This window comes from Phyllobates terribilis, unplaced genomic scaffold (assembly GCF_046119375.1).
Source record: "Phyllobates terribilis strain yellow unplaced genomic scaffold, ASM4611937v1 Scaffold_5__5_contigs__length_657084704, whole genome shotgun sequence".
Classification (NCBI taxonomy): Eukaryota; Metazoa; Chordata; class Amphibia; order Anura; family Dendrobatidae; genus Phyllobates; species Phyllobates terribilis.
The window spans coordinates 157,141,102-157,154,495 of record NW_027362765.1 but is presented as its reverse complement, the minus strand read 5'-3'; the positions used below and the strand labels follow the sequence as shown (position 1 = coordinate 157,154,495).

Below are 13,394 nucleotides of genomic sequence, written 5' to 3'. Positions count from 1 at the left end.
ACCAAGAAACAGTAGATCAGTTCCAAAAAGGGGGCACTTTTTGGGCATTTCCACTATTTAGGCACATCAGGGGCTCTGCTCTCGCGACATGACGCCCACAGACCATTCCATCAAAGTCTGCATTCCAAAACGTCACTCCTTCCCTTCCGAGCCCTGACATGCGCCCAAACAGTAGTTTTCTTCCACATATGGGCTATCAGAGCTTAAGAGAAATTGCACAACAGATTTTGGGTCTACTTTCTCCTGTTAACCTTGTGAAAATTAAAAAAATACAGCTAAGGGATCATTTTTGTGGAAATTTTTTTTTTTTTATTTTCACGGCTCTACGTTATAAAATTTTGTGAAACACTTTGGGGTTCAAAGTGCTCTCCACACATCTAGATAAGTTCCTTAAGAGGTCTTGTTTCCAAAATGGGGGTCACTTGTGGGGGGTTTGCACTATTTCTGCACTTCAGGGACTCTCCAAATGCGACATGGCGTCCGCTCTCAATTCCAGCGAGTTTTGCGTTGAAAAAGTCAAACGGTGCTCCTTCCCTTCCGAGCCCTGCCGTGCGCCCAAACAATGGTTTTCCACCACATATGGGGTATCAGCGTACTTAGGAGAAATTGCACAACAACTTTTGTGGTCCAATTTCTCCTATTACCTTTGTAAAAATAAAAAACTTTGGGTCTAAAGTAAAGTTTTAGTGAAAAAAAGTTAAATGTTCATTTTTTCCTTTCACATTTGATTAATTACTGTGAAGCACGTGAAGGGTTAATAATCTTCTTGAATGTGGTTTTGAGCACCTTGAGGGGTGCAGTTTTTAGAATGGTGTTCTTTTTTTGTATTTTTCTGTCATATAGACCCCTCAAAGTGACTTCAAATTGGGCAGCACGGTGGCTCAGTGGTTAGCACTGCAGCCTTGCAGCACTGGGGTCCTGGGTTCAAATCCCACCAAGGAGCAAGGAGTTTGAATGTTCTTCCCATGTTTGTGTGGGCTTCCTCCCACACTCCAAAGACAATCTAGGGAATGTAGATTGTGAGCCACAATGGGGACAGTGCAGATTAATGTCTGAATTGTAAAGTGCTGCAGAATATGTTGGCACTATATAAATAAAAAGATTATTACTATTGAAGTGGACCCTAAAAAAAAATTGTAAATTTTGTTGGAAAAATGAGAAAATCTCTGGTTAACTTTTAACCCTTATAACTTCCTAACAAAAAAAAAAATGGTTCCAAAATTGTGCTGACATGTAGAAATGTTATTTATTAACTATTTTGTGTGAAATTTTCAAAGTTTTCACCAAATTTCAGATTTTTTCACAAATAAATGCAAGTCATATCGAATAAATTTTACCACTATCATGAAGTACAATATGTCACAAAAAAACAGTCTCAGAATCAGGGGGATTCGTTGAAGTGTTCCAGAGTAATTACCTCATAAAGTGACAGTGGTCAGAATTGTAAAAACTGGCCTGGTTATTAACGTGCAAACAGCATTCGAGGGTAAAAGGGTTAAAGGGGTTAAACGTTTTTTTTTGTTTTTTGGGGGGGGAATTTTTTTTCCCATATCGCTATCGGTATTAAAAATAAAATTAGAAATCTTGCAATTTTCACATTGGCCACTAGACTATTTTAACTTCCTGTTACTCCAAGAAATCCACTTGTACATTAGCAGAAATAGACTGACTCAAACCCTATCTTTTGTATTAGAGCATCTAATGAGCATGTGCAAATTTCATTGAGAAGGGAGTGGGTGCATGGGGAAGTTATGACATCACCTATTGTGATTGCTGGATCCTGTGTTATAAGCTGTATATAGAGGTGAAATCTGTCACTATAACCCTGCCTCTGATGATAAGGAAACTGCTGTAAACTTTTCCTGAAAGGACAGGTAGTATGAGCCTAAAATAGTCCCAGATGTCATTATAAAAACTGCAAAGTACAAATTGTGATATGAAAAGCAAAATAAAAAAAGAAAACATTACCAACATTTTTAAAAAATACATATGACGCAAAAAACTGTTTTAGAATAGGGCATTTTCTGATTATATATTTATTTTAACTTTTAAATCTAGAATAACAGCAAGTGACCAAAGTGACAGGCCCACAGAAGGATCCTCGGATACTTGGGAGAGTCTAAGGCCATGGCCGCACTATCAGTATTTGATCAGTATTTTTTCTCAGGAGTGGCAGCCAAAACCAGGTGAGGAACAATCAGAGAAAAGGTATAATAGAAACAAGTCACCAATTCTGCATTTATCACCCACTCCTGAGAAAAATACAGACCGAATACTGACAAAATACTGAGAGTGGGGCCGTGTCCTTACTCTGACATGATCTCTTTTCAACACTTTTCATAGAGAAAAATGTTAAATCTGTTGACCTGAGCCCCCTTCCTTCAAGGATATTACAGAAGCTACATTGAGTGCCTCACTGGTATGTTATACTGGACACACACAGGTAAGATAGCCAGAGTCTACTTGAATGCCATATATGACTTTTGAACCACAGCGTGGTCATCCTGGTCGTAATGCAAAGTCTTCAACCTTTGACTCATTGAAATATTCCCCCATATTCATAAAAGCAGATTGAGTCACGTTAAGGGGGACCTCAAATATTGTTTCCGCTACAGAAATGTAAAAGTGATATTTGCCCACAAATTATAACTTGTCACTGGGAGTCCCAACAGAGAGACCCTTTGTGAGCTACATACTGTCAAGGGAACCTAACAATAGGAATTGCCAAAAATGGAAAACCCCTTTAAGGGCATTTGACCACTTTACAAAAACCCTAATGTGGTGACCATAAAACCTATAGGAACTTACTGTGAGCCTATGGGACATTTTCCATTGCTTGAAGCATTGGTTCTAGAAGAGAATATCTCAGTAATGGTGCCATACCGAGGTACCAGACACAAGAAGCTACAGGGACTATATGTGTTTGCGTACATAGGTTTCCCATGTCCATGATGCCTTAAAACATTGGTGGGCAAATATTAGATCATGATGTACCCATAAACCTGACAGGATAGCAGTGGATATCATTATGAGGACTCCAGGAAAATCATGTGTCCTTGTCACTGATCCCCCAACTACTAGATCACAATTCCCTTTTGCTCCGTTTCTCAACTGCTCCAATTAAGTGGGTGTTAATGTTGAATTTGGATTTTCTTACCTAGATTCAGACATCGAGGCTGCGTTGTATAGACTGTGACTTCCGTGTAGGCCTCACACTGATACATAAATGGGTAAACATGTCTTACCTACGTTTGTCTTTTTCTAAATCATTAACAGACTCGGGGAGTGACCAGTTACCATTCACGTAATTCCTTCCAGTTATCAATCGCTCTCATACCAGTGCAATATAACTGGCAGGTTCACTGTTCTAGAAAATGATGACTTACAGGGCTGGAAAATCACTGTATGCGATTGTACATTTGTTCTTCAGGTTTTTTTTTCTCTTGAATAAATGTGATTACTTTTTATTTAGGTTTTTGTATTTATATTTTTGAAGTCTGTTAAAAATCATTGTATCCCACACACAATTTTAAGGTACATATAATGTCTTTGAGACTTTGTAAGGTAATTCCATTTATTTTAAGACAAGTACTTTGAAGATCTTTGAGTGAATGTTGCAAAAACTTATTTTAATTGTCAAATTAGACAATAAACGCTATACCAATAAAAGCTAGTATAAATAGATGTACTGTTTATTTATTACTATATGTAAATAACATAAGGTATGTTACACGCACGCCGCTAGGTTCAGATAGGGCGAGACGGGTTTCATGAATTCTTTGGAATCCTGGGGGAACCGTTATTCAGGGCGACCATAGGCTGCAGCTTCTCTCAGGCACAGGACAGATTCAATTGCTGACCAGACACATCTGACAAGAGTCTTTTTCAGCAGTTTTACAGTGGAATTTAATCTGAAGCACGGCCAGTGCAATTCAGGGATATTACAGCAACAATCTTCATTACAGTACAGTCTGAGTTTATTGAGCAACCTGGCTCCAGTAACAATACAGTAGTTTCTTCACAAGGCACAGTATTACAGTCTCTTCAGTAGCATAATTCAGCATAGATTAGATCTCTTAGCAGCATACTTCTATGCATACACAACCACAGGCTTTTCTTTCACAAGGACACAATAGTACGCAGCATTCTTTATCCTGCATGGAGATGGACGAGGGAGGGTTTGATGAGGGAGATGATCCCTGTGACACAATTCCTTCCAATCCTTATCTTCCTGCCCGATAATACTCTGAACTGTTAGCTCAGGGAGCCTATCTGACCTGTGTTTAGTTTCTCTTGTGATCTGAATCCTATTCAGTTGCCTTCTGTCAGATATAGATAACACACTACCTTTCTCTTCAGCCAGACTAACATAAGTTCCCCACAATCCCCCTGGGGCTCTGCTAAAACACTCCCTGTCTCCTGTGACTGTGTTAACCCCTCTAGTTTCTGGATGTTTCTGAAGCACAACACTTCCTGTCTCCTTTGCTTGTGTTATTTGTAACAGTTACTGTATGCTTTTGAAGCAACAGCACTACTTCTGCATGTCACAGGTACTTAGTTGACACTATTTTGATCAAAAAAGTGTAAAAGCCATCCCATGATGGCAAGATGTACCCAATCAGCATGGTTCCCAATGCTAGTATTTCACCTTGCTATGTGCCAGCATGCTTCAAAATAGAGGCAGAGCAGAGCCTAGGCCTGACCGTTTCACACCTGCCCGTGGAAATCTGTATAGAAAAGAAGCATAGTCAAAGAAGGGAAGCCAAACCCCTATATTTATAAAGTACATGGTATTAAAGCAAAGCAGGAATTGTTTGACAAAATCCTGTAAAGTTGTATGACCTCCCTAAACAAGAAAATGGTCACTAGTGCAGATGTTAGTTGGAAAACCATGAATTACAAAGAATAATTTGAAATTATTATTTATTATTATAGCGCCATTTATTCCATGGTGCTTTACAAGTGAAAAGGGGTATACATAATAAAAAGAAGTACAATAATCTAAAACAATACAAGTCACCGACTGGTACAAGAGGAGAGAGGACCCTACCGGCGAGGGCTCATAGTCTACAAGGGATGGGTGAGGATACAGTAGGTGAGGGTAGAACTGACCGTGCAGCAGTATGGTGGAACGAGGTTTACTGCAGGTTGTAGGCTTGTCGGAAGAGGTAGTTCTTCAGGTTCCTTTTGAAGGTTTACGTAAGTACCAGGAGACTAGGTCACAGATGTATGGAGGAGACAGGTTGTGGATGGCTTTGTATGCTAAAGTTAGGGTTTTGAACTGGAGTCTCTGGGTAATGGAGAGCTAGTGAAGGGGTTGACAGAGGGGAGAGGGCTGGGAATAGCGGGGGAACAGGTAGGTTAGTCGGGTAGCAGAGTTTAGGATAGATTGGAGGGGTGTAAGAGTGTTAGAAGGGAGGCCACAAAGCAGGAGGTTGCAGTAGTCAAGGTGGGAGATGATGAGTGCATGGACTAGGGTTTTTGCAGATTCTTGATTAAGGAATGTATGGGTCTGGGAGGTATTTTTGAGTTGGAGTCGACAGGAAGAAGAAAGAGCTTGGATACAGGTGCTTCTCACAAAATTAGAATATCATCAAAAAGTTAATTTATTTCAGTTCTTCAATACAAAAAGTGAAACTCATATTATATAGAGTTATTGTCTATTGGTCATGAGTGGCTTGACACAAGGAATGCAACACTTGTAGCCCATGTCCTGGATACGTCTGTGTGTGTTGGCTCTTTAAGCAATGACTCCAGCAGCAGTCCACTCCTTGTGAAATTTTTGAATGGCCTTTTCTTAACAATCCTTTCAAGGCTGCATTATCCCGGTTGCTTGTGCACCTTTTTCTACCACACTTTCTACTTCCACTCAACCTTCCATTAATATGCTTGGATACAGCACTTTGTGAACAGCCATCTTCTTTAGCACTGACCTTTTATGGCTTACCCACCTTGTAGAGTGTGTCAATTACCGCCTTCTGGACATCGGTCAAGTCAGCAGTCTTCCCCGTTATTGTGGAGCCTACTGAAAAAGGCTAAGGGACCTTTTTAAACGCAATGGAAGCCTTTGCAGGTGTTTTTTGTTAATTATTCTAATTTACTGAGATAATGACTTTTATGTTTTCATTGGCTGTAAGCCATAATCATCAACATTAACAGAGATAAATACTTGAAATAGATCACTCTGTTTGCAATGACTCTATATAATATATGAGTTTCACTTTTTGTATTGAAGTGAAATAAATAAACTTTTTGATGATATTCTAATTTAGTGAGAAGCACCTGTATGTGGTTTGAAGGAGAGGTCAGAGTCCAGGGTTACCCCATGGCAGCGAGCTTGCGGGACTAGGGAGAGTGAGCAGCCATTTACTCTAATGGATAGGTCTGTTGGAAGGGCGGAGGGGTGGGGGGGGAGTTGAGTGAGATGGGGGAAAGATGATGAATTCTGTTTTGTCCATGTGAAGGTTTAGAAATCTAGCAGAGAGGAAGGATGAAATAGCGGACAGACAGTGTGGGATTCTGGTTAGTAGGGAGGGAATATCAGGTCCAGAGAGGTAGATCTGTGTGTCATCAGCATAGAGGTGATAGTGAAAGCCTTTGGCGGTTAGTAGGTCATTGGTGACTTTTGTCAGGGCAGTTTCAGTGGAGTGATGTGGTAGGAAGCCAGATTGTAAGCGGTGGAGGAGGGAGCAGGAGGAGAGATAGGAGGATAGTTCAAGATGGACGTGTTGTTCCAGTAATTTTGAGGCATAGGGGAGAAGTGATATGGGGCGATATCATGTCTACTTAACAAGGGTAGGGATGAGCGAACCTGAACTGTAAAGTTCGGGGTTTGTACGTCCGGTTCTGATCTCCGAACACTGACTTCTCCCGGAAGTCCATGTTACTGTTCGGAGTTCAGATGCTTAGTAAAGCTTGTTGAAAGGCTGCAGTACAACCATTGAACAAGCTTTTAAGCTGTGGGCACTTCAAGTATTGGCATGGCTGTGATTGGCCAGCGCCACCCGTGACTCGGCCTATATAACAACTGGATCATGGGTGGCAACGCTGCTTGAGTGATGGACAGTGTAAAATAAATAGTTTAAAAAAACAACTTGGGGCCCCCCCTATTTTAATAACCAGCCAAAGGAAAGCAGACAGCTGTAAGCTGGTCGTATTATGCTGGGAAGGGACCAATATCCATGGACCTTCCCAGCCTATTAATATTAGCCCCCAGCTGTCTGCTTTGCCTTTGCTGGTTATTAAAAAGGGGGACCATAAAAAAGTGACTTGGGATCCCCCCTAATTTTTAATAACCAGCTAAGGCAAAGAAAACAGCTGGGGCTGATAATAGGCAATATCCATGGCCCCTTCCCAGCCTAATAAGACCAGTCCTCAGCCGCCCCAGAAATGGTGCATCTTACTGATTGCTCTGGTGCGTTGGGGGCAATCGGGGTAATGGGATTGATGTCAGCACCTGGCGCTAGCATCAAGCCCATGGATTAGTAATGGAGGGGTCTGTCAGAAAGAAATAAACACAGACAAAAAAAAAATCTTTATTTGAAAAAAAAACCTCCCCAACAATTTTCCTCTTTCACCCATTTATTAAAAAAAAAAAACCTCCACACAAGTCCACTGTAGTCCATATGAAGGTTCCATGATGATCCCTGTCTCCATCTTCCAGTGTATGGAGCCCTGTACACTCAGAGAATGGGGCTTGATAGACCGCAGCAGCAACCTCTTTCGGGTCTCACGCTGTACTCCGCTGGGTTTTCATATAGTTTGCTGCTTCAGTGTTTTTAGATCATTTAGTCAGACGTTCCTCCAGTTACTGAAGTACAATTATAAGCATTTCATAAGATGTAAAAATCTTATTGTGGAACACATCACGTTTATGCAAAGATTCAATATTTACATTGTTGACCCTTATTTTTCAAGACTTCAGCAATTCACCCTGCAGCAAACCATAAAACCAAAAATGCAAAATGTGGTATCGCTGTATTTGTACTGACCCAAAGAATGAATCTGTCTTAAAGAGGTTGTCCACTATTTTTTAATTGATGGCCTATCCTTTGGATAGGACATCAATGTCTCATTGAACGGGGTCCGGAACCCTCGCTGATCAGCTGTTATCGGTGTCGGCGGATGTGTAGTACCCTGCGGCAGCCACTACAAGTAGATGTTCAGCTCCACAAGTAAGTACTTCCGACCCACTGTCGCTGCTGCAGTCACCGATAACAGCTGATCGGCGGGGGTTCTGGGTATTGGACCCCGGCCAGTCAGACCTTGATGGCCTATCCTTAGGATAGGCCATCAATGTAGAAGTTGTAGACAACCTCTAACACTTTTAGAACATGGTGTAAAAAAATACCAACAATTTTTTCTGAATTTCTGTTTTTTGTTTATTTTGCCTCTCAAAAAGCAGAATAGAAAGCGATCAAAAATGATGTGCCGAAAAATAGTACCAATACAAACTCCAACTAATCCCGCAAAAAAAACAATGCCTCGCATGACTTTCATCAGAAAAATAAAAAAAAACTATAGCTTTCAAAATATGCTGATGCAAAATAGCTTTTATTAAAAAAGCGTTTTTAATGTGATTGCAGCCAAACATAAAAGACTATATAAATCTGGTATCACTGTAATCGCATTGACTCAAAGAATAAAGTCGTCATATCACTTATACCGCATGGTGATGGGCGTAAAAAATAAATAAAACCAATTCTTGAACTGCTGTTGATAAGTTGCCTCCCAAAGATCGCAGTAGTGCTTGGCTCACATTTATCCTGCGCTCTACGCTGAGCTGTTACACCACGTTTCCATGTAAATCTCTGAAAAATGTGGTTCAGTCAAAAATCCCGACAGAAAATTCACTGTGATGAGATAGATGGAGTCATTTTGAACTCTCGTCTGGCCTATGATTTGTAAGTCTGTCTTTTTATTCGTCTTTTTAGACAACAACCTAAAAACTGCAATCAACCACATTTTTGTGTACTTTAGAAAAGACTGGCACCACAGAACATAGGTCAGACAGAGTCCAGAGTAACTCTGCTGTCTCATTAGTAAATGGATTTCATTTGAATCACATATTTTGGAGATGTAGATGGAAACCCCTATACAAGTGCTCAGCTTATAGCACAGGTAAAATGTGAACTAATGCCCCCAACCCCTCCAAAAGAAATTCAGCAAATCTGCGTTCCCAAAACCAAATGTCCCCTCCCTTCTGAGCCCCACAGTATCCCTAAACAGCAGTTCACATCCACATGCTTGGCTTTACTATAATTAGGAAAGCCCACTAAATTTATGGCCTTCATGTCTCCAGAAGCACCAGCAAGGCACAATGTACAGGCACTACAATATATTGGGTACTACAATGGCAGATTTGCAATTTTCATTCTGCAACAAGAATTGCATTTGACTCCATGGGTGTTTTCCAGAAACAAAGTTGTCGCTACACACGTAGATGAATTCCTAAAGTGGTGTAATTTCCAAAATGGGGTCACTTGAGGGGGTTTCTGCTGCTATGGCACTTAGGAGCTCTGCAAATGGAGTCTGCAAACTATTCTAGGAAAATCTCTACTTCAAAAGTCATATAGCGTTCCTTCCATCCTGAGCCCTGCTGTGTGGCCAAACAGTACTGTACAGTCACATGAATAGTATTGCCACGTGCAGAAGAAATTGTCTAACACAATAAACGGGCCTTTTTTACCTGTTTCCCCTTGTGAGAATTGGAAATCTGGAGCTAAAACAACATTTTAGTGGTAAAAATTCAATTATCTTATTTCACCGAATTAATTTTCAATAATTTATATTATTGCACCCCTAGATGAATTCATTGAGGGGTGCTATTTGCAAAATGGGGTCACTTGTGGGGGATTTCTGCTGTTCTGACACTTCAGGAGCTTTGCCAATGTGACATGGCACCCAGAAACCATTCCTGCAAAATCTGCATTGGAATATAGCGCTACTTCCCTTCTGAACTTTGCACTGTGCCTCAAAAGTAGTTCCCAATTACATGTAGGGTATTGGTGCACTCAGAAGAAATTATGTGGTCCATTTTTTTGTTATTAGGCCTTATAAAAATTAAAAACTTAAGGCTAAAAACATTTTAGTGAAAAAAAAAGTAATTATCCTTTCTTCACCACCCAATGGTATAAAACTATGTGGCACACCTGTGGTGTCAATATGCTCACTGCATCCCTAGATGAGTTCATTGAGGGGTGTAGTTTGTAAAATGAGGTCACTTATGAAGGTCTGCTTTTCTGACATGTCAGGGGCTCTGCCAAATGACATGGCACCACCAAACCATTCCATCAAAATCTGAGCTCCAATATGGTACACTTTCCCTTCTGAGCTTTGCACTGTGCCTCAAAAGTAGTTTCTGATGACACAGGGGGCAGGAGAAATTGTGTAACAAATTGTACTATTTTCTACTATTAACTTTTTGCAAGATTAAAAAATTTGGGGCCAAAGCAAAATTTTAATGGAAAAAAATGGTATTTTTTCATTTTCACAGCCCAATGTTATATAATTCTTTGAAACACTTGAGGGTTTAAATTGCTCACTACTACTACCTTTGATGAATTCCTCGAGAGGTGTAGTTTCCAGAATGAGTTCACTTGTTTAGGATTTCTGCTATTTTGGCATGTTAGGGGCTCTGTAAATATGACATAGTGTTCGCAATCTATGCCAGCCAAAATCGCACTGAAAAATTCAAATAGCGCTCCTTCCCTTCCGAGCCCTTGCTTGTTCTCAAAGAGTAGTTTGCAGCCGCATATGGAGTATCATCATACTCAGGAGAAATTGCGCAACAAATTGTGGGGTCCAGTTTACTTAGCCACTCTTGTGAAAATGAAAAATTTGGGGCTAAAACAACATTTTTGCAGAAAAATTTAAATTTTTCATTTTCACTGCCCAATGTTATATAATTCCATGAATCATCGATGTGTTCTAAATGCTCCCAATATCCCTACATGAATTCCTTGAGGTGTGTAGTTTCCAAAATGAGGTCACTGCTGTTTTGGTACAGAGGATCCTCCAAGCCCAAGGTCTGGGTGGGCACTCAGACCACGGCATCAGGGCAAGAGAGAGGAGGGGCACATGGGACACGGGCAGCCAAAGGAACAGAAGACTGTTGGCAATTAGGTCGGAGTGCGGGAGACTGCAGGCAGGTGGAGGGTGTCAGAAAACTGCAGGCAGGTGGATAGAGTGCATGAAATTGCAGGCAGACCGAGGACATCAGAAAACCACATTAAGGCAGGTGGTGTGCAGGAGAAGCTGAGTAGCAAGCCAAGGTCCAGCAACACTGAAGTCTTAATGGAATACCAAGACACAAGAGTGTGTCTCAGTGAGTCTTACATAGGCTCAGCTGATATTCATATGGGATCACACCGGGCCATCTGCAAAGCCAGACGTGGAGCAAAGCAGAATCTAGCGGACCTAGGAGAGTGAAGCAAGGCATGGATATGGAAGGTAACCAGGTTGACTTGATCAATAATTGTGAAAGGACCAATGAACTTGGGTGCCAATTTTTTACAATGAGCCTTCAATTGAATGTTTTTAGTGGGTAGCAATACCTTATCTCCGGGGTCGATGTTGAGCACAGGTTGACTGTGTCTATCAGCACTCATCTTAGCATTTGCTGCAGATGCAATTAAATTCACTTTTACCTCAGTCCAGATGTTATGGACGTAGTGATAGACTCTGATCAATGTAGGACTTGGAATTTTAGTCAGAACAGACAGAGGGAAGCGTGGTTCTCGGCTGGACACTAACAAATGGATATCTTTGGGAAAATCTCTTTAAAAATAGCTTGAGCCAGCTGTGAAGCTGATGGGAGACCTGATAAAGGCACAAAACAAGACATTTTGCAGAAACAATCCACAACAACCCAGATAGTAGTGAACCCCGGTGCTTCAGGAAGATCAGTGTCAAAGTCCATAGAGATTTCAGCGAAGGGCTCTTGTGGAATTAAAAGAGGCTGGAGAGGATCGAGTGGAGCTTAACGAAAGGGTTTGAACTGTGCACAATGAGGACAAAATGCTACAATGTCCTTGACGTCTTGTACTATTTGGGCCACCAATAGAAGCGGGAGAGAAGTTCATCGGTACATTTAACTCCCGAATGACAAGAGAGAAGAGATGAATGATCCCAGGATAAGACCTTCCGGCGGAGTGCCTTTGACACCATAGAAGAAGGGAGGAAGAGGAAGAAGATATGGCAGCTACAATATGTTTTGGTTCAATCACTTGTGAAAGATGATGATCCGTAGCCTCACACAGATTGAAGGACCTGGATAGGGCATCAGCCTTGCAAATTTTCTCAGCTGGACGATAGATGAGGATGAAATCAAATCATGAGAAAAAAAGCGACCATCGAGCTTGGCAGGGATATAACCTGTCAGCAGACTGAAGATTAGAGATGAGCGTTGTTCGACTCGAACTGTTCGCCAATCTCAAATTCGAGCTGTTTTGGGCGGTGTTCGAGCCGTTCGGCGAACACGAACGATTTGAGAAAAATTCGGCTGTTCGAGGTTATGTTCGATAACTGTTCGTGCACCAAAATCATAACTGGATTTTTTCTCAGTAATGATGAAAATTAATGTTAATACGCAGTTTGAGTGTACAGCGGGGCGGGGGGAGGGGCAGGGGATGGATCTCTGCAGGAATAATGAAGATCTCCATTTTTTTTTCTCTTTCCGGCATTTACAGTGGGGAGGTGCAATCTGTCAGCCTATCAGCAGCGCACACACGGAGCGAAGTGCTTTTTTTCACACAAGCAAGGGCATGTGTCATTGGCAGTGTATGTCACATGTCCTTGCCCTATAAGACCAAGCCATTTTCCCCGTCGCCACCATTTTCTCACTGCTGCAGCTGCGTGTTAGACGGCACCGCTGTTGCTGTGTGCGCTATACCTTATTCATTTCAAGCCAATTTTCGCACAAATCTACAGATAGCTTGGGAGTAGGGAATAGTTGTGATTGCAGTCCTTTTAAGGACTAGGTTACAGCATTTCCTACGACTTTTATCAGGCAGGTCTGTGCTCTTAAATAGATAGGTTGGGAGTAAAGACTAATTGTAATTGCAGTCCTTTTCAGGACTAGGTTACATCAGTTCCTATCAGTTTTTGCCAGGCAGGTCTGTGCCAGTGCTGTGCAAGTTTTTTTCACAGCATTTGGCTGAATCTAGCAAAGCTAATCCTTTTTGGCCTATTGCAGAGTGTGTTAGTCAGTGGAGTAGCCTATCTGTGTTGCAAGATATACCACCTGTGTATAGAATACCAATTTTTTTACTGCACCTAGTGAAGTAAAATCTTTTGGGCATAGCATCATTCTATTAGTCCATCTATACTGACCTCCATCAGGTTGCAAATTGAATATAATTTTTTGTCTGCATCTAGCTCTGAAAAAATATTTG

The 13,394-nt window shown here is 41.2% G+C and overlaps 1 protein-coding gene across 2 annotated transcripts in view; it reads right to left on the bottom strand.

Moving 5' to 3' along the window:
• TMEM98 (transmembrane protein 98) overlaps window positions 1-13,394 on the bottom strand; it is a 119,507-nt gene that overhangs the window by 67,441 nt on the left and 38,672 nt on the right. Inside the window, exon 1 of one of the 2 annotated variants that reach the window (XM_073683296.1) lies at window positions 3,158-3,280. The exons of the other annotated variant lie outside the window; for it this stretch is intronic. The gene's annotated coding sequence lies outside the window, so the exon portion shown is untranslated. Of the gene's footprint in view, window positions 1-3,157; window positions 3,281-13,394 lie in introns of those variants that run through there. 2 annotated transcript variants of the gene reach the window in all.